This window comes from Anabrus simplex, chromosome 2 (genome assembly GCF_040414725.1).
Source record: "Anabrus simplex isolate iqAnaSimp1 chromosome 2, ASM4041472v1, whole genome shotgun sequence".
Classification (NCBI taxonomy): Eukaryota; Metazoa; Arthropoda; class Insecta; order Orthoptera; family Tettigoniidae; genus Anabrus; species Anabrus simplex.
This window is the reverse complement of record NC_090266.1, coordinates 637,930,876-637,956,591: the sequence shown is the minus strand read 5'-3', so window position 1 is coordinate 637,956,591 and position 25,716 is coordinate 637,930,876. Positions and strand designations below refer to the sequence as shown.

The 25,716-nt window shown below is 39.6% G+C and overlaps 1 protein-coding gene across 5 annotated transcripts in view; it reads right to left on the bottom strand.

Moving 5' to 3' along the window:
* Positions 1 to 25,716, bottom strand: part of LOC136862981 (spermidine synthase) — a 281,341-nt gene that overhangs the window by 12,945 nt on the left and 242,680 nt on the right. The window contains exon 7 of one of the 5 annotated variants that reach the window (XR_010859107.2): positions 24,754 to 24,920. The exons of the other annotated variants lie outside the window; for them this stretch is intronic. The gene's annotated coding sequence lies outside the window, so the exon portion shown is untranslated. The remainder of the gene's footprint in view (positions 1 to 24,753; positions 24,921 to 25,716) is intronic. 5 annotated transcript variants of the gene reach the window in all.

Below are 25,716 nucleotides of genomic sequence, written 5' to 3'. Positions count from 1 at the left end.
TGTGGTGTCCAGTGGACACGATTAATTTCAATGATACCGTTGACAAATCAGAATGCTTCAGAATTTCATGAATAAATAGGAATCTTTTAAACAGACCTTTCATTCAAGTAGATAGATTAGAATTACTGAACCCTACCTTTACCTCAGCAAGTGACGAAGAACCCGATATGACCCAAGAGACAGATCTCATGAACTTTGCTGATAGGCAAGAAAGGTAGGTATCCCTGAATATGGACCAAAAGGGTTCAATATAATCTAGTCAGATATTGTAAAATGATTTTATAGCAATTTAATTATAGGAATTGACTATGGCATTAAAATGAAATTAGTAAAATGTCAAAAGGGAAACTCCCCTCAGAAGACAATTGCATTTATATCGAACAAGTGTAATCAGACAACAATTCCAGTGTGTTGAGTCTAGAAGTAAGAGAAAGGAGAGTATAAGTATTGGGTAGATAAACATGAGGTTTACTGCGGATAAGTTTTAAATAGGTTACTCTCTTCCTCGCTGCATCCTCCTGTTGTTATGTGGCACTTGTGATGCAGACAGTTGGTGAAGTTGAACAGCTATTAACGAGGGGCGGAGTGACATGTAGACTGGAGGAGTGCTGTTAAGATTAGGTGGGGTAAGGAAGGGAGAGAGGGGAGCTGATGATGTCTTTCTTATATCTCTGTTTTAATCTTTCTTATACCTCTGTTTTAAATATGTTTTTGGTAATAGTTTATAAATTTCATCTAATAGCAGATTTGTGTTTTCATTGATTTCATTTATACTGTACTTGGGGTTTGTTCTTTGATCCAATTGTATGTAAATCTCTCCTAATCTGTTCACTAGTGTGCTTTTATTCGCTAAATGATAAATGATTAAATCTTGGTTAATACTGGTAAAAATGCTAAAACACTTTCATATGGGTAGCTGAAAATCTATTGTCTTCCCACATTTGTTTGTTCTTGGTATCTGATGAGGGTGATGATGTTTTCTTTTACAAGTTGCTTTACACTGCACCAACACAGATAGGTCTTACGGCAATGATAGGACAGGAAAGTGCTAGGAGTGGGAAGGAAGTGGCCGTGGCCTTAATTAAGGTACAACCCCAGCATTCGCCTGGTGTGAAAATGGGAAACCATGGAAAACCATCTTCAGGGCTGTCGACAGTGGGGTTCGAACCCACTATCTACTGGATACTGCCCCGCACTGAAGCGACTGCAGTTATTGGGCTCGGTAGGTATCAGATGACTCTGATGAGATGATTTCTCTCTTTTCAGCACATACAGTTGTTTCAAAATTTGAGCATTTCAGTTTGTATATTCCTGAGTTAAGAAGTGTATTGCTTTTAGGAAATATTGAGTTATGATTATAAAAATTGTGGCTATTACTGTTATGTGTACAGAAGGCTATGTGGAAGTTATATTAATAACTTGATATATGTTTTTATTACTGAAAGTAAAAAGTGCTAAATTCTTCTTCTTCTTCCAGGGTTCTGGTTTTAGATTAGTTTAAAAAACTTTTTTTGTGCTAGTGGCTTTACGTTGTGCCAGCACAGATAGGTCTTATGGCGACAATGGGATAGCACTAGGAACCGCACGGCAAACTCGCCCGGTAATTTCTTCCTAGTATTATTATTATTAGTATTAATGTCATTAGAAGAGCTACAGTATGTATGTAAGTATGTAAGAAACAGAGTCCTGCAAATACTTAAACAATGTAATGAGTGAATGAATACTACTACTACTACTACTACTACTGCTACTACTACTACTACTACTACTTGGCACATCTCACTGACTTACTACTCTCATTCATGTAGGTTGGGTTCCTCCCTGGTATGACTTAACAGCACAGTGGACCCTGATTTCCATCTCCTCTCCTTGCACTTCAAATGATAGCTCCTGCCTTCAGTCGGTGATATATTCATGATGGGGTGAAACGTGTGCAAGGCGTGACTGTTGTTTATTCTTAAGTGGTGAAGTCTTAAGTGGTTTTGTGAAACAAACATGCTGCTGAAAAGGAAGCGTACTTTAAATGCAGACCATCGAAAAGAATATTTGTATATTTAAAAGAATATCTCTGATGCAGACATTAGGTGCAATACCTGTTCTTCCACATATAGCATTAGTCATGATATCAAGCATCATTTAAACCGTGATAAACATCAAAGTGTCGTGTGTGCCAGAGCATCCAGTTCTGGTATTATATCCTTTAAAAGTAAAACTTTGGGTGACAATGGGATGTAATAAGCAGCGTCTGAATATATCACCGACTGAAGGCAGGAGCTATCATTTGAAGTGCAAGGAGAGGAGATGGAAACTTATCAAACAGTACAACATAGTCTTTAAAGTCGATTGTACTCCGAAATTTATTCAGCATGTTTCTAAATTCACATGCGGCCGCACCAAAGCTTAGGTGAGCACACTAAATGTTTCCACTCCTCTTGCGGTTTCTCAACTAGCATCTGATATTTCTGAAGCTAATTTTATTTCAGTTATAACAGATACTTCAAATCATAAAGACATTACATTGTCAGATGTTTAATCCTTTTTAAGGAGATCAGGTTGAACTAATGGAACTAAAATTCTTGCCTGGAAAAACTACAAATATAGTTAGTGACAGAGTTTCTGACTGAGTGTTTGAAAAGTGTGAATGCAGAAGAAAAAACTTTAACAATGTATTCACAAAACTAAAAGAGAATTTGGGGCATAATTCAGTTGGAGTTGGATGTTCTGCTCACATAATTCAAAACACTATTCAGACAGTGGCTGATGCCCTTCCAGTTGATATACAAGGCACTGTGTCAAAAAATATTCATATATTTATTTTTAGCCCTACACTGTGAGAGTTGAAAGCATAGGGAATAGTCAGAGCCCTGAAGATCTCTGGGGAACTGATGGAGATGGTACAGAAAAGTTTGCACTGGTAATGAGCATCAGGAGATTTAAGTTCTTGATTCGTTGCTTAAGATTTGACGATCACCAAACACGTGAAGAAAGAAAGTAACATGATCAACTAGCCCCTGTGCGAAATACTTTTACGCGGTTTGTGGAGAACTGCATGAAATCATATAGTTTGGGTGAAAATGTAACTTTAGATGGAAGGTTGGAAGAAAACATTTTTATTTCATGTGTTGTCACCATGTATAGTATCACATAAGTGCTAGTGCTCTCCGATTACTGCCCACTTAAACGACACGGATTTTCTTTTGTGTCGAAATTATGAATGTTCTTGTAGAGTCCTTACTGAAGAATATATGACCTATTTAGCCCTGTTTATAATATTTCCCATCATTGCTGTTATTGCTGAGACATATGAACATAGTTTCCGCCAACATAAGATTTTCTCCCTGATTAAAATTGTAAAAACTGCAGATACCTAAAATTTTGAAGAAAATAGTTGGTTACAAAATGCGACTTATTTTGGGATCAGAATTTCACTAAACCATGTTTAACTGGCTCGAACACACATATATAACATAAGGAGTACTTCACAACTGCCCATGTGAACTTCCCGAAACTTACACGTGGGGGAATCTCTCAGGCTCATTGCGACCTGCCTTGAAACTTTATATATTGCGACCGACGAAAGGTTAAGATGTCGATAAAAATTATCTGGTCGCCACGACAGTTTAATGTCACTTGTAGCAATATGATTGGCTGAAACGTTCATGTCCGTTCTTGATATAAACTACGTTTGGAGGTGTCTGATTATGAAAGACACTGTATATTTCTACGTTAAAAATTATGTACAAATATTTGTTTATGAAAGACATGGACCACTAATTCAGAGAGAGCATTAAAAATGCTCTAAGGATCAATCCTTAAACTCAATTTTGATATAGGTGGCGCATGTCCATGTTTGATATTAGGCACCTCATATCTGTACAATTTATCAAACTGTAGTGGAACACTTAAATAAATGGATTGTACTCTTTGAAAATATGGAAGATTTTAGTTGGGTTACACTTCAAGGGATACCCCGATGGGAGGAAAAATAAAATATGAAAAGCTCTGCGTTGACTGACAATAAGATGAGAATGCTTTATGACAGATACGTACATGTTAAACCATATATGACATCATAAATGTTGATAAACTGGAGTTCTAAAAGAACTTTGACAGATGAATGCCAGTTGGGAATAATTTCCCATTTTAATGTCAATAAAATGCCATATTCAAATATTCTTAAAATAGTTGAATTTCTTCTATATTTACATAGAACCAATGCCACAACTGAATAAGTGTTTTTTGTCATGAATATTTTATGGACAAGTCAATCTTAATCAATAAGATCAACTTTAATTACACATGACTTGATTTTTATAAAATGCTGTGTGATAAAAAAGGATTCATTCTTCAGAAAAATATCAGAACCCACAGATAAAGTGCAGCACATCAATATGCAATCTGCCCTACATGGTTATATACATACTTGCATAAAAATCAGTACATATACCGGGTGGTCAAGCTGCCCCTATTTTTTCCCAAACATATGCAACCAGCTAGGAATTAAATGTCTCTCAGTCCTATCTTGCACAACATCTTACTGTAACGGTTCAAATTCTGCTACAAACATTCCTCTGTATTATTATTATTATTATTATTATTATTATTATTATTTTAGCTGTATTATTATTTTATTTGTATCATTATTATTATTTGTATTTTTTTTTTTGCTAGTGGCTTTACGTCGCACCGACACAGATAGGTCTTATGGTGACGATGGGATAGGAAAGGCCTAAGAGTTGGAAGGAAGCGGCCATGGCCTTAATTAAGGTACAGCCCCAGCATTTGCCTGGTGTGAAAATGGGAAAACACGGAAAACCATCTTCAGGGCTGCTGACAGTGGGATTCGAACCCACTATCTCCCAGATGCAAGCTCACAGCTGCGCACCCCTAACTGCATGGCCAACTCGCCCGGTATGATTATTTTACCTGTATTATTATTATTATTATTATTATTATGATTATTAATTTTATTACTGTACCTATTATTATTGTTTTATTCAATTATATCATCTGATTTTGCTATTTATTGATTAATTACTGCTTGTTTCATTTTATTGCATTTATTGTATACTATGTGTGTGTGTGTGTGTGTGTGTGTTAGCTTTAAGATTATGTATATAGAGATTTGCTGCTTTATATAGGATATGTACACTGACTGACAGAGCAAATGCAACACCAAGAAGGAGTGGTCAGAACTTTATGCCAATTGCAGGGTAGACTGACGTCACTGAGGTATGCTCATGATGTGAAATGCGCTGCTGTGCTGCGCACGTAGCGAACGATAAATGGGACACGGCGTTGGCGAATGGCCCACTTCGTACCGTGATTTCTCAGCCGACAGTCATTGTAGAACGTGTTGTCGTGTGCCACAGGACACGTGTATAGCTAAGAATGCCAGGCCGCCGTCAACGGAGGCATTTCCAGCAGACAGACGACTTTACGAGGGGTATGGTGATCGGGCTGAGAAGGGCAGGTTGGTCGCTTCGTCAAATCGCAGCCGATACCCATAGGGATGTGTCCACGGTGCAGCGCCTGTGGCGAAGATGGTTGGCGCAGGGACATGTAGCACGTGCGAGGGGTCAAGGCGCAGCCCGAGTGACGTCAGCAGCGAGGATCGGCGCATCCGTCGCCAAGCGGTGGCAGCCCCGCACGCCACGTCAACCGCCATTCTTCAGCATGTGCAAGACACCCTGGCTGTTCCAATATCGACCAGAACAATTTCCCGTCGATTGGTTGAAGGAGGCCTGCGTTCCCGGCGTCCGCTCAGAAGACTACCATTGACTCCACAGCATAGACGTGCACGCCTGGCATAGTGCCGGGCTAGAGCGACTTGGATGAGGGAATGGCGGAACGTCGTGTTCTCCGATGAGTCACGCTTCTGTTCTGTCAGTGATAGTCACCGCAGATGAGTGTGGCGTCGGCGTGGAGAAAGGTCAAATCCGGCAGTAACTGTGGAGCGCCCTACCGCTAGACAACGCGGCATCATGGTTTGGGGCGCTATTGCGTATGATTCCACGTCACCTCTAGTGCGTATTCAAGGCACGTTAAATGCCCACCGCTATGTGCAGCATGTGCTGAGGCCGGTGGCACTCCCGTACCTTCAGGGGCTGCCCAATGCTCTGTTTCAGCAGGATAATACCCGCCCACACATTGCTCGCATCTCCCAACAGGCTCTACGAGGTGTACAGATGCTTCTGTGGCCAGCGTACTCTCCGGATCTCTCACCAATCGAACACGTGTGGGATCTCATTGGACGCCGTTTGCAAACTCTGCCCCAGCCTCGTACGGACGACCAACTGTGGCAAATGGTTGACAGAGAATGGAGAACCATCCCTCAGGACACCATCCGCACTCTTATTGACTCTGTACCTCGACGTGTTTCTGCGTGCATCGCCGCTCGCGGTGGTCCTACATCCTACTGAGTCGATGCCATGCGCATTGTGTAACCTGCATATCGGTTTGAAATAAACATCAATTATTCGTCCGTGCCGTCTCTGTTTTTTCCCCAACTTTCATCCCTTTCGAACCACTCCTCCTTGGTGTTGCATTGTCACTGTCAGTCAGTGTATTTATTTGTGAAACAACTTTTAAGATATTGCAACATATGCTGCAATACTGCCGAGTCATCGTTCTGTTACTGCAAGCACTTAGAAGTATGAGATAATTGAGGGAATTCCTAATTTTCCTGAGGCTATTTCAACATAATCTGTACAACACTAGTGATCAAAAGCTAAGCATAACCACTAAACGAGGCCATACTGCCTGATAGGAATGTCAGATGGATTGCTGAACTAACGGAAGCTGACTCACACACCATATGTCACACAACTTGTCCAAAAGAACAGTGTCAGAAAGGTTCTGATAGTTAAGGTACACCTTTGACAACAACTAACAAAACTTGGCAATGTCTTTCACAAGAAAATATGCTGTTAATAGGGTGTATGGTTACCCCTAGCAGCCACACATGCTTCACAGCGACGTGGCATGCTCTCTATCAGATGGTCCGAGAGCTTTTGTGGCAGTTGATCCCATTCCTCTGAAAGGGCAATGCGGTCTTGGAGGGTCCTTGGTGGAGGCTAACGGGATGAAATTCGCCTCCCCAATGCATCCCAGGCATGTTCTATAGAATTCAGATCTGAAGACATCGCTGGCCAGTCCATGTGATGAATGTCTTCCCCAAACAGAAATTCATACACCAGAGCAGCGCGGTGCGGTCGGGCATTATCGTCCATTAAGAGGAAGTCTGGACCAACCACACCACTGAAGAGTCGAAAGCCGGGCTGAGTGGCTCAGACAGTTGAGGCGATAGCTTTCCCAACTTGGCAGGTTAGATCCTGGCTCAGTCCGGTGGTATTTGAAAGTGCTCAAATACATCAGCCTCGTGTTGGTACATTTACTGGCACGTAAAAAACCTCCTGCGGGACCAAATTCTGGCACCTCGGTGTCTCCGAAAATCAGTAAAAGTAGTTAGTGGGACGTAAAGCAAATAACATTAAAAGAGTCGAACATATTGTCTCAGTACATCATCCTTGTATCTCCGAGCGTTAACAATGTTCCTCGGACCACCCATGAAGATGACGTTACCACCACCATACTGGTCCCGTTCCACGATGTTCCTGTGGTTGTATCGGCTATCCGGTTCTCTCCAGATTAATGTGCAACAGGAATCGTTCTGCAAACTGGTGGGATTCATCTGTAAAAAGCACATGCCTCTATTCATTCACGGTCCAGTTTCGATGTTGACGGCTCCACAGTACATGGGCCCGTCTCTGTGCTGGAGTGAGCGGGAAACGGCAACCCCTGAGACGGCTGCAAGCTCCGTCGACAATTGTTTTGCAGGTGCACTCCGATTTCGTCAGGCGGTTAAGTATCTAGTGTCTAGTGCAGTTAGGGCCAGATATCAATCCTGCTGTGGGGTGGTCATCCTTAGTCGACCTGGTAATGGTCTACGACTAACATCTTCTATGTCTCGAAATATTCTCCAAAGTCTGAAAATGACACTTTGTGGCACACTCAAGGATACGGCGACTTCGGTCTGTGTCTGGCCTGCTTCCAGGTTGCCGAGTATTCTACCTTGCAAAACAGGGTCCAAATGGCGTCGGTGTGCCATTATGTTGTCACGTTCACCACGAGGCTACACTCCGCGCACCATAACACGGCAAACACGACTGAGGGAATATGGGGCGCAGGCACTGGCTGTTTTTACTTGTGGTTACACCGCTAGTCAAAGCAGGGAACACTCCTTTCCTACAGAGCGAACACGTAAGGTTGGTAGGTGCATATGTCGTGCGATTTGCGGTCTATTTCCTGTTGGCTTGGTTAGTTGTAACTTATGCTTAACTTTAGGACACTAGTGTACTTTGGAGCTGGGTGGGAGCGACATTACGGACTGATTTAACTGTGACGTGGGTGTTATACCATGTGACATGTAGTGTCTATATGTAGAGGAGGATGCTATAGCGGTCAGTCAGTTGGATGGAGAGGCTTGCCATGGAGTGTTGTGGAGTTGGATGGTGAACAGTGAGATAGACGGTCATATGGAGAGTAAGGCCACAGGAGGATACAGTGCCTTGCCATCAGGAGTACTAGTGAGATGATAGTGACATGGATAGGTGGTCATCAGTGACCAAATGGATTATATGTTAGGAGTGGGTTTCGTGTATCTGTTCGGTCGAGTTCTTGTGTCAGTTCGGCAACAGCCAAATACTGAGTCGTCGGAATGCAGACTAACAGTTATCAGTGAATTAATTGTAAAGTTGATTGTGAAGTGTGATTATATTATCAAGCCATGCTATATCTCGTTTGTGAAACTAAAAGGTCACTTCAACAAATTAGGTTTGATATACCTACACCTGATAGCAACTCAAAGGAATATGTCGTAATAACACTCGAAGTGTTCAAGGTACTGTTAAGTGAAACAGTGGGGGATAAATTTCTTGTACAACTTTTAAATATCCGGTCAAGAGGATTTCAAATTTAATGCCTATAGCTTCTTTCAGTTGTAATTTCAGTTTTATAATATCATCAAAATTATCAAAGCAAATCTCGCCATTTAAATGATAAATTTAACGAACATATTGTGATTAGTATCAAATACAATTAATTGTTTTATTTCAATGGTAAGATCAGATAACATCAAACATTAGTTGGGAAACCGAACGACACTGTCCTTTTCCCAGAACCTATATGTTATGCTGTCAAAGTAAGCGTATTACTCTACACCCTAGAGATATTCAAGATTCTCATTCTATTATCGTTACGTTTATTTGTAGCTGGTGCCCATCAACAATTGCATGTGTAAGTAATTAGGTACGTACTAAGTGAGAGACTATGAGCTTCTGTATACTAGGACGTCTTAACCCCTTTAGTGCCAGGGCTAAAGAGCATACTTATGCGAGAAACAAGAAGCACATTTAATGCCATTTACTCACTTATACTAAAATATTTATAGGAAGTGAGTCATTGGTTACAGCATAATGAAATTTTATCTGAATCTAATCAGTATATTGATACACATCTTAAGAGATGATATAAAATCCTAAACTCACAAAATCGTATGGAACTGTTAATATTTTGTTGTTTCAATTTTGTTTGCTATTTCTTTTATGTCGCACCGACACAGATAGTTGTATGGCGATGATGGGACAGGAAAGACCTAGGAATGGGAAGGAAGCGGCTGTGGCCTTAATTAAGGTACAGCCCCAGCATTTGCCTGGTGTGAAAATGGGAAACCATAGAAAACCATCTTCAGGGCTGCCAACGGTGGGGTTTGAACCCACTATCTCCCAAATGCAAGTTCACAGTTGGGCGCCCCTAACCGCACGGCCAACTCGCCCGGTAAATTCGTTTTTGTAAAATCCAGAAACTGCATGCATTTTAGTAAATACTATTTGAAACCAGCATTTAAATTACTGTATTTACTGGCATAAATCTCATCCCGGCTCATTTCACATACCCCGATTTCTCTAAGAAGAAAAAGGGGGAGAATTATTCCCGTCATATTTTAGGCATCCCATTCGACAATAATATCAGTTGTAGCTATGAATCTCTACTTCACTAAAGCTTGAGAATAATTTTTTACTCTAGCCCTTCTTAGCTCAAGGTCAATAGCACCGAAGACAAACTTTTGTGTAAGGGTGCCCTCGGCCTCCAACCTCTCTTCCCATTTTCCCATGTGATGTAGGCAGGCTGGCTTACAATTTTGAAATTTGCAACATTAGTCAGGTTAATTAGCTCCTGAGTGCAAGTCAAAGTTATACACAAATGGTGCGGTCTTGTTATGGTACTATTCTTTTGAGCGTGATGGGCAAGTATTCAAGCAATACACATGGATTTATACTCTCTGTAGTACAGTATTCTGAGTAACACTGTAACAGGGCAGCAGGGTGTAAATTTGGAGTGCCTGAACGTAATGTACGATACTGGCATAAGGAAAAGAATGAACTTCACAAAACAAAAGAATCACAAAATGCCTTCCGCAGCCTGAAGAGTAGAGAGTTTGTGGAAGTTGAAGAAGAACTGTTGGAATACATTCAGGCACTACATAGTGATGGATATTTAGTTACCCATGAAATAATGCAATTTAAAACATGCACAATAGCCACAAAGCACAGCAATGAATCGTCAACCTAGAGTAGCATATATATGGTATATACATATATTTCTTTTTTTGCTATTTGCTTTAAGTTGCACAGACACAGATAGGTCTTATGGCGACGATGGAACAGGAAAGACCTAGGAATGGGAAGGAAGTGACCGTGGGCTTAATTAAGGTACAGCTCCAGCATATGCCTGGTGTGAAAATGGGAAGCCACGGAAAACCATCTTCATGGCTGCCGACAGTGGGGTTCTAACCCACTATCTCCCGGATGCGAGCTCACAGCTGCATTCTCCTATCTGCACGGCCAACTCACCTAGTATATAAAATCTAGAGAGTTTTTAGTGTTGCTGAACTGTTGACATCACTCTTAAATAATGGTCAAATAAAATATATGATCAAGATACAATTTTGAATTTCATACATTCCGGCCAACTATTATCGAGTGAGACTAACCATTAAATAGTACCAAATAACTTCCTAGCATTTATACATGTTACTTAAGATAGACAAGGCAATTCTTTTATGATTATACAACATGGTTCTCATATGTTTTATCCTTTTTAAAACATTAAGAAAAAATAACTTCAATGTACATATGGTTCATGGTGTGGGTTACTGTAGTCACGTCCTAGATCGTGAACCATGGGCAATGGCTTAGTGGCCTAGTAAGTAGTCCTGAGAGTCGGGATACCAGTTGCTATGGAATGGGAGTGGGCATGTCAGACATATTCTGAGTAATGGCTCTCCTTGTGCTCAGGCGGCTAGGACTATACAATTCACCGGTGGTCCATAAGCCGTTAGAGGAGAGATCCTCACTTGGACTACGTGCAAGTGGGGTAGCATCCTGCTTCATTAATTTAACGAGCTCAGAACATTTTAAGCAAGCCTCGGACCTATGGGAGTAACAGAGTCCCACTCCCATTTGACAGGCGAGGGACTCCTTGGAAACAACTTGGCGAACGAAATGGAATTCGATGGGGAGCTATCAATAATAATGGGGCTTATGGAAGAAAGAAAGTAGAACTGGCTGAGTCTGCAAAGCGGATGCATCTGGATGTGCTAGGAGTAAGTGATATTCGGGTAAGGGGAGATAACGAGCAAGAAATAGGAGATTATGAAGTGTACTTGACGGGTGTTAGAAAGCGAAGGGCAGAATCTGGGGTAGGGCTCTTTATCAGGAATACCACTGCACACAACATAGTTTCTGTTAGGCACGTAAATGAGCGAATGATGTGGGTAGATTTGGCAGTTGGAGGAATTAGGACTAGAATTGCTTCCGTGTATTCACCATGTGAGGGTGCAGATGAGGATGAAGTTGACATGTTTTATGAAGCATTGAGTGACATCGTGGTCAGGGTCAACAGCAAGGATAGAATAGTGCTAATGGGCTATTTCAATGCTAGAGTTTGGAATAGAACTGAAGGATACGAAAGGGTGATTGGTAAATGTGGGGGAAGATATGGAAGCGAATGGGAATCGGAAGCATTTGCTGGACTTCTGTGCTAGTATGTGTTTAGCAGTTGCATACATTCTTCAAGCATAAGGCTATTCACCGCTACACATGGGAGGCTAGAGGTACCAGATCCTTAATAGACTATATCTGAACCGACTTTGAATTCAGGAATTCTGTTAGGAATGTACGAGTTTTTCGGGGATTTTTCGATGATACAGACCACTATCTGATCTGTAGTGAACTAAGTATCTCTAGGCCTACGGTAGAGAAAGTGAAATCTGTCTGCAAACGAATAAGGGTAGAAAATCTCTATGACGAGGAAATTAGACAGAAGTACATGGATATGATTAGTGAGATTATGAGATTCAGGATACAGAAAGTGAATGGGTGGCATACAGGGATGCTGTAGTAGAAACAGCAAGGGAATGGCTAGGAACAACTGTGTGTAAAGATGGGAAAAGGCGAACATCTTGGTGGAATGATGACGTGAGAGCAGCCTGTAAACATAAAAAGAAGGCTTATCAGAAATGGCTCCAAACAAGGGCCGAGGCAGACAGGGATTTGTACGTAGATGAAAGAAACAGAGGGAAACAAATAGTTGTTGAATCCAGAAAGAAGTCTTGGGAAGACTTTGGCAATAACCTGGAAAGGCTAGGTCAAGCAGCAGGGAAACCTATCGGGGCAGTAATAAAAAATCTTAGGAAGGGAGGGAAAAAGGAAATAGGGAGGGTGCGATCAGTCGTTGAGAGGAAGTTGGATGAAAACCAGTGTGGATTCAGACCACGGAGAGGCTGTCAGGATCAGATTTTCAGTATGCGCCAGATAACTGAAAACTGCTACGAGAGGAATAGGCAGTTGTGTTTATGTTTCGTAGATCTAGAGAAAGCATATGACAAGGTACCGAGGGAAAAGATGTTCGCCATACTGTGGGACTATGGAATTAAATGTAGATTATTAAAATCAATCAAAGGCATTTATGTTGACAATTGGGCTTCGGTGAGAATTGATGGTAGAATGAGTTCTTGGTTCAGGGTACTTACAGGAGTTAGACAAGGCTGTAATCTTTCACCTTTGCTGTTTGTAGTTTACATGGATCATCTGCTGAAATGTATAAAATGGCGGGGAGGGATTCAGTTAGGTGGAAATGTAGTAAGCAGTCTGGCCTATGCTGATGACTTCGTCTTAATGGCAGATTGTGCCGAAAGCCTGCAGTCTAATATCTTGGAACTTGAAAATAGATGCAATGAGTATGGTATGAAAATTAGCCTCTTCAAGACTAAACTGATGTCAGTAGGTAACAAATTGAACAGAATTGAATGTCAGATTGGTGATACAAAACTAGAACAGGTCGATAATTTCAAGTATTTAGGTTGTGTGTTCTCCCAGGAAGGTAACATAGTAAGTGAGATGGAATCAAGGTGTAGTAAAGCTAATGCAGTGAGCTCGCAGTTGCGAACAACAGTATTCTGTAAGAAGGAAGTCAGCTCCCAGACGAAACTATCTTTACATTGGTCTGTTTTCAGACCAACTTTGCTTTACGGAAGCGAAAGCTGGGTGGACTCAGGATATCTTATTCATAAGTTAGAAGTAACAGACATGAAAGTAGCAAGAATGATTGCTTGTACAAACAGGTCAGAACAATGGCAGGAGGGTACTCAGAATGAGGAGATAAAGGCTAATTTAGGAATGAACTCGATGGATGAAGCTGTATGCATAAACCGGCTTCGGTGGTGGGGTCATGTGAGGCGAATAGAGGAGGATAGGTTACCTAGGAGAATAATGGACTCTGCTATGGAGGATAAGAGAAGTAGGGGTAGACAAAGGTGATGATGGTTAGACTCAGTTTGTAACGATTTAAAGATAAGAGGTATAGAACTAAATGAGGCCACAACACTAGTTGTAAATCGAGGATTGTGACGACGTTTAGTAAATTCACAGAGGCTTGCAGACCGAACGCTGAAAGGCATAACAGTCTATAATGATAATATATGTATGTATGTATGTATGTCAATGTACACCACTATTTTGTATATTCAATGTAAATTTTTTTTTGCTAGGGGCTTTACGTCGCACCGACACAGATAGGTCTTATGGCGACGATGGGATAGGAAAGGCCTAGGAGTTGGAAGGAATCGGCCGTGGCCTTAATTAAGGTACAGCCCCAGCATTTGCCTGGTGTGAAAATGGGAAACCACGGAAAACCATCTTCAGGGCTGCCGATAGTGGGATTCGAACCTACTATCTCCCGGATGCAAGCTCACAGCCACATGCCTCTATGCGCACGGCCAACTCACCCGGTATTCAATGTAAATGATGCTTTTTGTAGCTGAAGGAGGTCACATAGACTGAAACATGTACTACACTTATACAACTCATTCTTAATCTTTACATTGCTGCGCTTGCAATACTGCGAGCGTGGAGAATGACTGCTACTGTGCTGCACCTGTAATATTACGTGCGAGACATACATATTTTATTATAACTATGCAATACTCACAATGTTCATATCACAAATCATTCAAAATCCGTGGGTGTATACAGTCATCTCCCTGCACCAGATAGAAAGTTGCATAATGATTATCCATTGATTTGTTTTTTGTTTTTTTTTTGCTAGAGGCTTTACGTCGCACCGATACAGATAGGTCTTATGGCGACGATGGGATAGGAAAGGCCTAGGAGTTGGAAGGAAGCGGCCGTGGCCTTAATTAAGGTACAGCCCCAGCATTTGCCTGGTGTGAAAATGGGAAACCACGGAAAACCATTTTCAGGGCTGCCGATAGTGGGATTCGAACCTACTATCTCCCGGATGCAAGCTCACAGCCGCGCGCCTCTACGCGCACGACCAACTCGCCCGGTCGTTGATTTGTTAACGAGTTATTACTACAAATACAACAATCGGCTCTATAAGCTGTGGGATGTCCCTCGTGCAAGCTAGCAGAGAGGCCATGTCAGGGATGAGTAAGTAATGTGGCCAGCCAGCAAAGAGCACAATATTGCCGAATCTGAGATTATAAGTATGTTATCCACATTAGAATCGGAAGATGAATATTCTGATATTGGTGACTTTGAGGATAATGATGATAGTAATGACACTGATTATAATGAAAGTGCAGATGTTGACCAACGAAAAGGAAAAGAAGCCATACCTATCCTCCAATCTTCCAATGGCAGCGTAATGTGTATAGTCCAATCATGCATGATTTTGAAGATGCAAATAATGTTATTACACAACGCCTGTTACAGAACGCACCAACGGCTTAGGATATTTTTCAGTTACTTTTTCATGCTTATAAAGGAGTTCACAGTCCTGCCTTGCAATACAAATATCATTGTAATTAAAATAAACTAGTACATGTTTTGTCTTTGTAGCGCGGACATCATCAGCTATTAGAGACTACGAATCTCATGTTGGATCGGTACTGATGGTTGAACTTCTTACAAAATTGTACAAAATTATGTTGATATCCTCCTAGTCAATACTATAATATTCTACATCTAATTAAGATGATGCAAATAATGTTATTACACAAGGCCTGTTACAGAACGCACCAATGGCTTAGGATAATTTTCAGTTATTTTTTTCATGCTTATAAAGGAGTTCACAGTCCCGCCTTGCAATACACATGTTTTGTCTTTGTGGCGTGGACATCATCAGCTATTAGAGACTATGAATCTCATGTTGGATCCGTACTGATGGTTGAACTTCTTACAAAATTGTACAAAATTATGTTGATATCCTCCTAGTCAATAATATAATATTCTACATCTAATTAAGATGAAACTTTACATAGACATATTTCGACCTGGTATAGGGTCATCCTCAGTCAGACATATATAATAAATTAAAAACATCAGACAAACAAAATGAAGAGTTAGTTAAAAAGTTTCTTCTTAAACAGCATTATGAAAATTTAAAAACTGTGGGATGGTGATCGTTAAAACAGTCTTGAGCTGGAGGCCTTTTTTTTTTTTTTTGTTTCAATGACTTTTTTTTTCTCCCTCTGGTGTAGTTCAACTAATAATATCTGTAAACTGTTGGCTTATACGTAAGCCATTACTGAAGTTGAACCGTCTCATTTCTAGTGTTATACGTGGCCCGCTTGTATTACCTGTGTTCTCTGACTCTTGGAGAGCCAGACTCCATTTTGATTGTCTGATGTTTTTAATTTATTATACAGTATATGCTATGATGATGATGATGATGATTGTTGTTTAAAGGGGCCTAACAGCTAGGTCATTGGCCCCCGTTATTATATATGTCTTACTGAGGATGCCTACTAGTTCAGCGGATGATGAGGAAATCGAAAGAATACATGAAGAGATAGAAGATTTAGCACAATATGTAAAAGGTGAAGAGACTATAATTGCTTTGGGAGACTGGAATGCAGTGGTAGGCCAATGAAAAGAAGGTAATACAGTAGGAGAATTCGGACTGGGACAAAGGAACGAAACAGGAAGTTGGCTGGTTGAATTCTGCACTGATAATAATTTAGTCCTTACCAATACTTGGTTCAAACACCACAAACGACGGCTGTATACGTGGACGAGACCAGGAGACACTGGAAGGTATCAAAGAGACTTCATTATGATTAGGCAGAGATTCAGAAACCAGGTGTTGGATGGCAAAACTTTCCCAGAAGCAGACGTGGACTCTGACCACAACTTGTTGGTCATGAAATGCCATCTGAAGTTGAAGAAATTGAAGAAAGAAAAGAATGCAAAAAGATGGGATCTAGACAAGCTGAAAGAAAAGAGTGTGAGGGATTGTTTCAAGGAATATGTTGCACAAGGGCTAAATGAAAAGGCTGAAGGAAACACAATAGAGGAAGAGTGGATAGTCATAAAAATTGAAGTCAGTAGGGCTGCTGAAGAAATGTTAGGAAGGAAGAAAAGATCAACTAAGAATCAGTGGTTAACTCAGGAGATACTAGACCTGATTGATGAACGACAAAAATACAAGAATGCTAGAAATGAAGAGGGCAGAAAAGAATACAGGCGATTAAAGAATTAAGTGGATAGAAAGTGCAAGGTAGCTAAGGAAGAATGGCTGAAGGAGAAGTGCAAGGATGTCGAAGGTTGTAGGGTCCTGGGAAAGGTAGATGCTGCATACAGGAAAATCAAGGAAACCTTTGGAGAAAGGAGATCTAGGTGTATGAATATCAAGAGCTCAGATGGAAAGCCACTTCTAGGGAAAGAAGACAGAGCAGAAAGATGGCTTGAACATATCCTACAGTTGTATCAAGGTGAAGATGTAGATACTGTAATTTGGTTCTTGAACGAGAGGAGGCTGATGATGCTGATGAAATGGGAGATCCAATTTTGAGGTCAGAGTTTGACAGAGCTGTGAGAGACTTAAATAGGAACAAGGCACCTGAAATTGATGATATTCCCTCTGAATTACTGACTGCCTTAAGAGAAACCAGCATGGCACGCTTATTCCATTTAGTGTGTAGGATGTATGAGACAGGAGAAGTGCCATCCGATTTTCGGCACTACCGGTGCAGACAAGTGTGAAAACTACCGCATCATTAGTTTAGTATCTCATGCCTGCAAAATTTTAACACGTATTATTTGCAGAAGAATGGAAAGAAAAGTTGAAGCTGAGTTGGGAGAAGATCAATTTGGCTTCAGAAGAAATGTAGGAACATGTGAAGCAATTTTGACTTTACATCTAATCTTAGAGGATCGAATTAAGAAGGACAAGCCCACGTACATGGCGTTCGTAGATCTAGAAAAGGCATTTGATAATGTTGATTTGACCAAGCTATGTAAGATTCTGAAGGTGATTGGGATCAGATACCAAGAACGAAGAATTATCTACAATCTGTATAAAATTCACTCTGCAGTGATAAGAATCGAGGGCTTTGAAAAAGAAGCAGCAATCCAGAAAAGAGTGAGGCAAGGCTATAGTTTGTCCCCCCTCCTTTTCAATGTTTATACAGAACAGACAGTACAGGAAATCAAAGAAGAATTTGGAAAGGGGATCACAATCCAAAGAGAGGAAATCAAAACCTTGAGATTTGCCAATGATATTGTTATTTTATCTGAGACTTCAGAAGATCTCGAGAACATGCTGAATGGTATGGACGAAGTCTTGGGTAAGGAGTACAAGATGAAAATAAATAAGTCCAAAACAAAAGTAATGGAGTGATGTTGAACAAAGGCAGGTGATGCAGGAAATATTAGAATAGGGAATGAAGTCATAAAGGAAGTAGATGAATACTGTTACTTGGGCAGTAAAATAACTAACGATGGCAGAAGCAAGGAAGAGCTTTCTTAAGAAAAGAAATCTGCTGACTTGAAATATTGATATAGGAATTAGAAAGATGTTTCTGAAGACTTTTGTCTGGAGCATGGCATTGTATGGAAGTGAAACGTGGACGATAACTAGCTCAGAAAGAAAGACAATAGAAGCTTTTGAATTGTGGTGTTACAGGAGAATGTTGAAGGTGAGATCGATAGATCGAATCACGAATGAAGAGATACTGAATCGAATTGGTGAGAGGAGATCGATTTGGTAAAATTTGATGAGAAGAAGAGATAGAATTATATGACGCATCTTGAGACACCCAGGGCCCTCTTTCATAAGTCTAACTAATAATATTAGCTAATAATATTAGAACTCATAAAAATAATTATTAGTTAACCAAATTCTGTTTCATAAAGATTTACACATGACTAATAAAATATCTTCACTAATAACATTAGTTCATTAGTCAGCTGATACAAATGGAGGTTAGAATCAGTCTGTTGCATATGTTCTTGGTTTGGGTTTGTTCTTAGCAGTAGGCTAATGCTTGACTACAACCGACTATTAATCCATATGTTTAAGGGCTCACTTGAGATTTTCGTTGTTGTGACTTCAATACATATGAAAATTGATAAAAGAAGTGATAATAATGTGAGAGAAGAAAATTTCTTTGCGGAAAGTGATTAAGATAAAGCGTCAACTATTCGCAGCCTTTTTCACACTATAACTCTCCTTGTTCCTTTTACTTTTTATTTCATGTGCTCTTAAAAATCTCTGTTGAGATGGACTAACAAAATCGTTGTTTACTACCCCTGTTGGTGGGGGCAGTAGAATAACAGCCACGGTATCCCCTGCCTGTCGTAAGAGGCGACTAAAAGGGGTCCCAGGGCTCTCAACTTGGGAGCGTGTGTTGGTGAACATGGGGCACTGAAATGAGTCCTGCCATTGCTTCAATTTACTTCTGCCAGGCTCATTTTCATCTACCCTTCTGATCTCCCTTGTTCAACTCTTGTTATTTTCCGACCCTGACAATATTAGGTTGCGAGGCCGAGAGAGTCTTTCATTATCACGCCCTTCGTGACCTTTCTCTTTCTTTAGCTGATACCTTCATTTTAAAAATGTCGGATCCATTCCATTTTTCTATCTGATTAGCGTTATTATAGATGATGGTTGCCTAATTGTACCCTACTTCCTCTTAAAACAATAATCATCACCAGCATCATCTTGGTTTACTGGTGATATAAGCCAAGATTTTAAAAGATACTTGGAGTGTCCGAGCAGAACTGCACTAGAGAAACACAATGATACTGTGCATCACTACCGACCGGTGGAGTGCAATGCGAAGCTGCTATTTTAAGGTTATGCTTCATTCCTTGCAGTGGAATGTTCTATACTCAAAAGTTACGTAATCTAACCTAAATCTCCCATTGTACCGGTATTCATATGTTTGTTACATGTCAGTACAGGCTGTTTTTAACGTAACATTTATTGAACGGTGAATACCTACACTCGTTCCTTATCACTATTTGAATCAGAGTCGACCATTTCGGTGATCTTCATGATTTATGCCAAAATATTAAAATACTCGTCACTTCGGTTTCACTAATAATACGAATTATGAGTCAAAATACACGCATGGAAATAATCCTAATAATATGAGTAACTTTTATTAGTCATGTTGTCTATGAAACAATTTACTAATATTATTAGGAACATCTACTAATAATTTTGACTCGTAAACTAATAACTAATATTATTAACTAATAATTTTATGAAACATAATACTAATATTATTAGTTAATATTGCACTTCACCGGTTGGTAGTGATGCACAGTATCATTGTATTTCTCTAGTGCAGTTCTGCTCGGACACTCCAAGTATCTTATTAGTTAATATTATTATTATGTTTCATAAAATTATTAGTTAATGATATTAGTTATTAGTTTACGAGTCAAAATTATTAGTAGATGTTCCTAATAATATTAGTAAATTGTTTCATAGACAATATGACTAATAAAAGTTACTCATATTATTAGGATTATTTCCATGAGTGTATTTTGACTCATAATTCGTATTATTAGTGAAACCGAAGTGAGGGGCATTTTAATATTTTGGCATAAAATCATGAAGATCACCGAAATGGTCGACTCTGATTCAAATAGTGACAAGAAACGAGTGTAGGTATTCACCGTTCAATAAATGTTACGTCAAAAACAGCCTGTACTGACATGTAACAAACATATGAATACCGGTACAATGGGAGATTTAGGTTAGATTACATAACTTTTGAGTATTTGCTTGATAGGATTGGTAGGTAATAGAACGTTCCACTGCAAGGAATGAAATCGCCGTAAGACCTATCTGCGTCGGTGCGACGTAAAACAACTAGGGAAAAAAAAACAAGGAATGAAGCATAACCTTAAAATAGCAGCTTCGCATTGCACTCCACCGGTTGGTAGTGATGCACAGTATCATTGTGTTTCTCTAGTGCAGTTCTGCTCGGACACTCCAAGTATCTTTTAAAATCTTGGCTTATATCACCAGTAAACCAAGATGATGCTGGTGATGATTATTGTTTTAAGAGGAAGTAGGCTACAACTAGGTAACCATCATCTATAACACTAATCAGATAGAAAAATGGAAAGGATCCGACATTTTGAAAATGGAGGTATCGGCTAAAGAAAGGGCCACGAAGGGCGTGATAATGAAAGACTCTCTCGGCCTCGCAACCTAATACTGTCAGGGTTGGAAAATAACAAGAGTTGAACCAGGGAGGTCAGAAGGGTAGATGAAAATGAGCCCGGCAGAAGTAAGTTGAAGCAATGGCAGGACTCATCTCATTGCCCCATGTTCACCAACACACGCTCCCAAGTCGAGAGCCCTGGGACCCCTTTTAGTCGCCTCTTACGACAGGCAGGGGATACCGTGGCTGTTATTCTACAGCCCCCACCAACAGGGGTAGTAAACAAAGATTTTGCTAGTCCATCTCAACAGAGATTTTTAGGAGCACATGAAATAAAAAGTAAAAGGAACAAGGAGAGTTATAGTGTGAAAAGGGCTGTGAATAGTTGACGCTTTATCTCGGTCACTTTCCGCAAAGACATTTTCTTCTCTCACATTACTTTCACTTCTTTTATCCATTTTCATATGTATTGAAGTCACAACAATGAAAATCTCAAGTGAGCCTTTGAACATGTGGATTAATAGTCGGTTGTAGTCAAGCATTAGCCTACTGCTAGGAACAAACCCAAACCAAGAACCTATGCAACAGACCGATTCTAACCTCCATTTGTATCAGCTGACTAATGAACTAATATTATTAGTGAAGATATTTTATTAGTCATGTGTAAATCTTTATGAAACAGAATTTGGTTAACTAATAATTATTTTTATGAGTTCTAATGTTATTAGCCAATATTATTAGTTAGTTTTATGAAACAGGGCCCAGGACTTGTTAGTTGGCTTTTAAAGGAAGTGTAGGCGGTAAGAATGGTAGGGGTAGACGAAAGCGGATTAGAGCAGATGTAGGATGCAATAGTTAAGTAGAAATGAAAATGTTAGCACAAGGTAGGGTGGCATGGAGCACTGCATCAAACCAGTCTATGAACTGATGACTCAAACAACAACACACTGAGGATGACCCTAAGCCGGGTCGAAACATGCCTGTGTCTACGTAAAATTTTGTCTTAATTGGATGTAAAATATTATAGTACTGAATAGGAGAATATCAACGTAATTTTGTACAATTTTGTAAGAAAAATCATCAGCTATGTCATAAATACCATTTAAAACTGTGACATGCATGGTCACCTTAATTTTAATATAAATAAATACTCACTCATTTCCCCCTCCATAAACAATATCTCTTGGGTGCCAGCCTTCAAATTTATGGCTTGAAGACAATAGTTGATAATAGTAATAAGTTGTGAGACTGTAGATACTCCCAGAGGTGGGGTGACAGAACACTAACAATTAAGTACACACAAACTACGAAACTAACAATCATGAATAAGAATTTATGAAAGTACAAATTAAAATAACAATTTATTAGGATGAAAAACGTGACTGCGTATTTACAAAAACTGAACTTTTGTTCGATGTAGGAGATGTTGTTTCCCGGTCATCTCGTACTGCCTTTGTAATCTCTCGTAGTAAGTACCAGTCCTATCTCCGATTCATGCATTGCCCACTAATTGGACGGCGACTTTCCTGACCTTAACACTTCCTATAATACGCATTACATAATGTGGTAACGAGCCCTAATTTCAATATCAAAACCACCTTGGGATACGTTCATGAAGAATATACTTGTATTCTTCTGTATTACAGAAATGTTGCATAACTAAAGATATAACAAAAATAACTACGGTCAAAACCGGTCTCTCGCTAACTTTATCTCTCATCATTAAGATAGCCAGTTCTCAATGAGAGTATCTTTGAGTTGTGCTCTACTTGGATGTGAAGTGAACGGAGAAGCTGCCCAGTCTTCTTTCATAAAATCAGAATGACGAGAAAGACCTTCTTCCTCTATCATCATGAACAACAGACAGTAAGACGTTCAGCAGTTGAGACGTTAAGACCTTCGGATGCTATGACCCTCACAAGGTCTTCTCGTTGAAGTTTATAGACTCTAAAATCTCCCTCTATCTCCCATATCACATGATCCAGTAAGATCTGATATTCTATCCCTTCTTCTTTCCATCATCTTGTTTTATAACGATCATTCACATAGGTTGAATGATCGTGGGCTTCGTAAGCATCACGTAACAAGCTTCAAAAAGTGGGATTTGACAAAATTCTAACTGCCTCTTCAGAATATGGTGGGGACTAGGTAAATCTGCTATCTCGATGACGTCCTTTTCGTGGTAAAGGGCTGAAATTAGCATGGCGTGTCTTGTTAACTGACCTGGGGCTACTGGAATTTACTGTAAGCTATTAATGCGGGAGATGTTGTAATACCTTAATGAAGACTTAACTCGTTCAGATTTTGTTATTGCCATGATACAAAGAAATAAGATGATAATGTGAAATAGATTACTAAAAACCCTATATATACACATAATAATCTTAAATGACCTACCACAAATTAAATATAAACATCTTACAAATGAATTGTACAGTTTAATAACAATTTTATATACATTCTATGATGTTCGAAACATCACAAAAATAAAAGATAAAAGTATCACATAACAAGAAATGGGTTAGAATTATATAAAGGCTAAAATATCAAGTCCTTGTTTAAAAGTCTTTCAGTGGCTGTAAAATAAGGCACAAACTTGGGCTCAATTGTGCTTTGTGGGACATTGTGTGAAACCATCCTCAAGCCAGGCTGTTAAAAGTTAAGGTATTGCAAGAACATATATCCTCACTGGTTTAAGTTTGTTTATCCACGTCTCGCTGTAGAGGGTCTGCTGTGCCTAATATCTGTACTGAAACCTTTGAATATATATAAAAAGACATGTTCAAAGATAACCCACATAAAGTGTATCATAATTGGAATGGCAGCAGGTGTGCACGAGCTTACTCAAAGAGGAAACACACATTATTTCCACAGGTTGAAAAAAGAACAGGAATCTCAAACATGCCCAATGGAAGTGAAGACGACTACTCATGGAAAGGGGATGAGAGTAGTTTTCTGGATTCCATATTCAGTGATGATGAAAATACATGGTAAGTCACGCATAAGTCTTAATAATACTGTACTTTAATTTGGCAGTACCGGATACCTAATGTGATAACTGGTTGAGTAATTTTGTTTTCTTTTGGCCCAGGTATCCATATCCAATCAATACTATGACAGATCTGCAGTGGAGGTGCGCAACACATTTCACAGCCTCACACTTTATGGACGTTATGAATCAGTGCAATTGAAATATTGGGCAGTAGAATAGAGCGTATTTACTAAAAATAGCATGTAATAAATTAAAAAAAACATGCAAAACCATACTTAATTTTAAGCTATCACTCAAGCTGTATGGAAATTAAGTTTCCCCGTTAAATAGTCCATAATTGATCAAATAAATGGCACAATTTTTGCACCCAAGTGTTGGGTTGTAATATTCAAGGAAAAAAGGGTAATACGGTTATTATGCCAGTATATCATCATAGACAAAGTCATCTTTTCATTCTAAATAAAAACAAGATATAAATCCACTAGTTTCTTATAAAATAACATTTGATTGAAAATTTTTATATTATTTTTAATATCATATTAATTTAAGTTGCAACATACACATTCCAAAATATTCACTATACTACTTTTTCTAAAGTGTGCATACTGTATGCAGGTGGAGGTGTAGGCTGCAAAATTCAATTATTTATTAAGGAATATATATCAGATATGCTAAGCAAGGCGTTGTGACACAGTCAGACTTCTGTCTCCACGAGGATTACGACCTCAGAAGGAAGCACAATAGCAAGCAAAATTAGTATTCCGAGAACTCTTACCAAGATGGAAAGAGAATGGGAGGGTTATTTCCAAACCCAACAAGGAAATCCATTGCCCCAGGGCCGGCCGATATTCTGAACAAGGGAACACATCACGCAGGACTTCTTGGAAATGACGTCATGGAAAATCCAAGGCTGGAGACGGGTTTGAAGCTTGCAGGTGGCAGCTAAAGGAAAAACATGAGATTTCAAACTCCCGCTTAGCTATGGGCCAATAAAAAAAAATTCACCGGGGAGAAGCAGTCATGCCAACATCATATTATGGGCGGTGATATAAAGAGCAACTTCGCAAATAAAATTAATAAAGAAAAACTGAATACAGACTCACAATGAGGAAAAATTTAGAAGCATGACCTAATAATAAAAGTTGGTAATTGATGGAGATTTACTGTTGTAATTCTCGGAAATCAGTGATGCTATTCTTTGATTAGTTAAAAGCAAGGGGCGCCACAAATGGCACGATATTACCCGCCAAGAAGACAGGAGCTAAATTCGTAATTATTAAAATTACTGGTGATAGAAATGAGTTGAGAGTTCACCCAGAGGCAACAAATGTATAATCACATAAGTGGACCACAAGTTTAAGCCACAGGCAGGTCTGTGTGTAGTCAAATTGGGAAATTGGAGCTTCTCACTCTAACATAACCTTTCGTGAACCCAGAAAGGGGATGAAACTGATATAAATATAAGTCCGTGCGGCTTACAAGACACTCTGTAAAATTTGGTCGAGCTGTCACGAGATCAGTACGTGTAACCAGGCACACTCTATAATACTCATTTGGATTGTTACTACGTTCATTAGCAAAGTGATTGAATGTAAAACCTACTGTGTTAGGATCAATGTAAGACGATTTTAGGAACAGGTATGTATTTCTTAAGAACAGTCGCGGTTGTGCGACATCATCAGACGCCTGTTAACATTCAGATTCGGGATGATACCTGGTCGGTCTCGCGGCTGTTAGC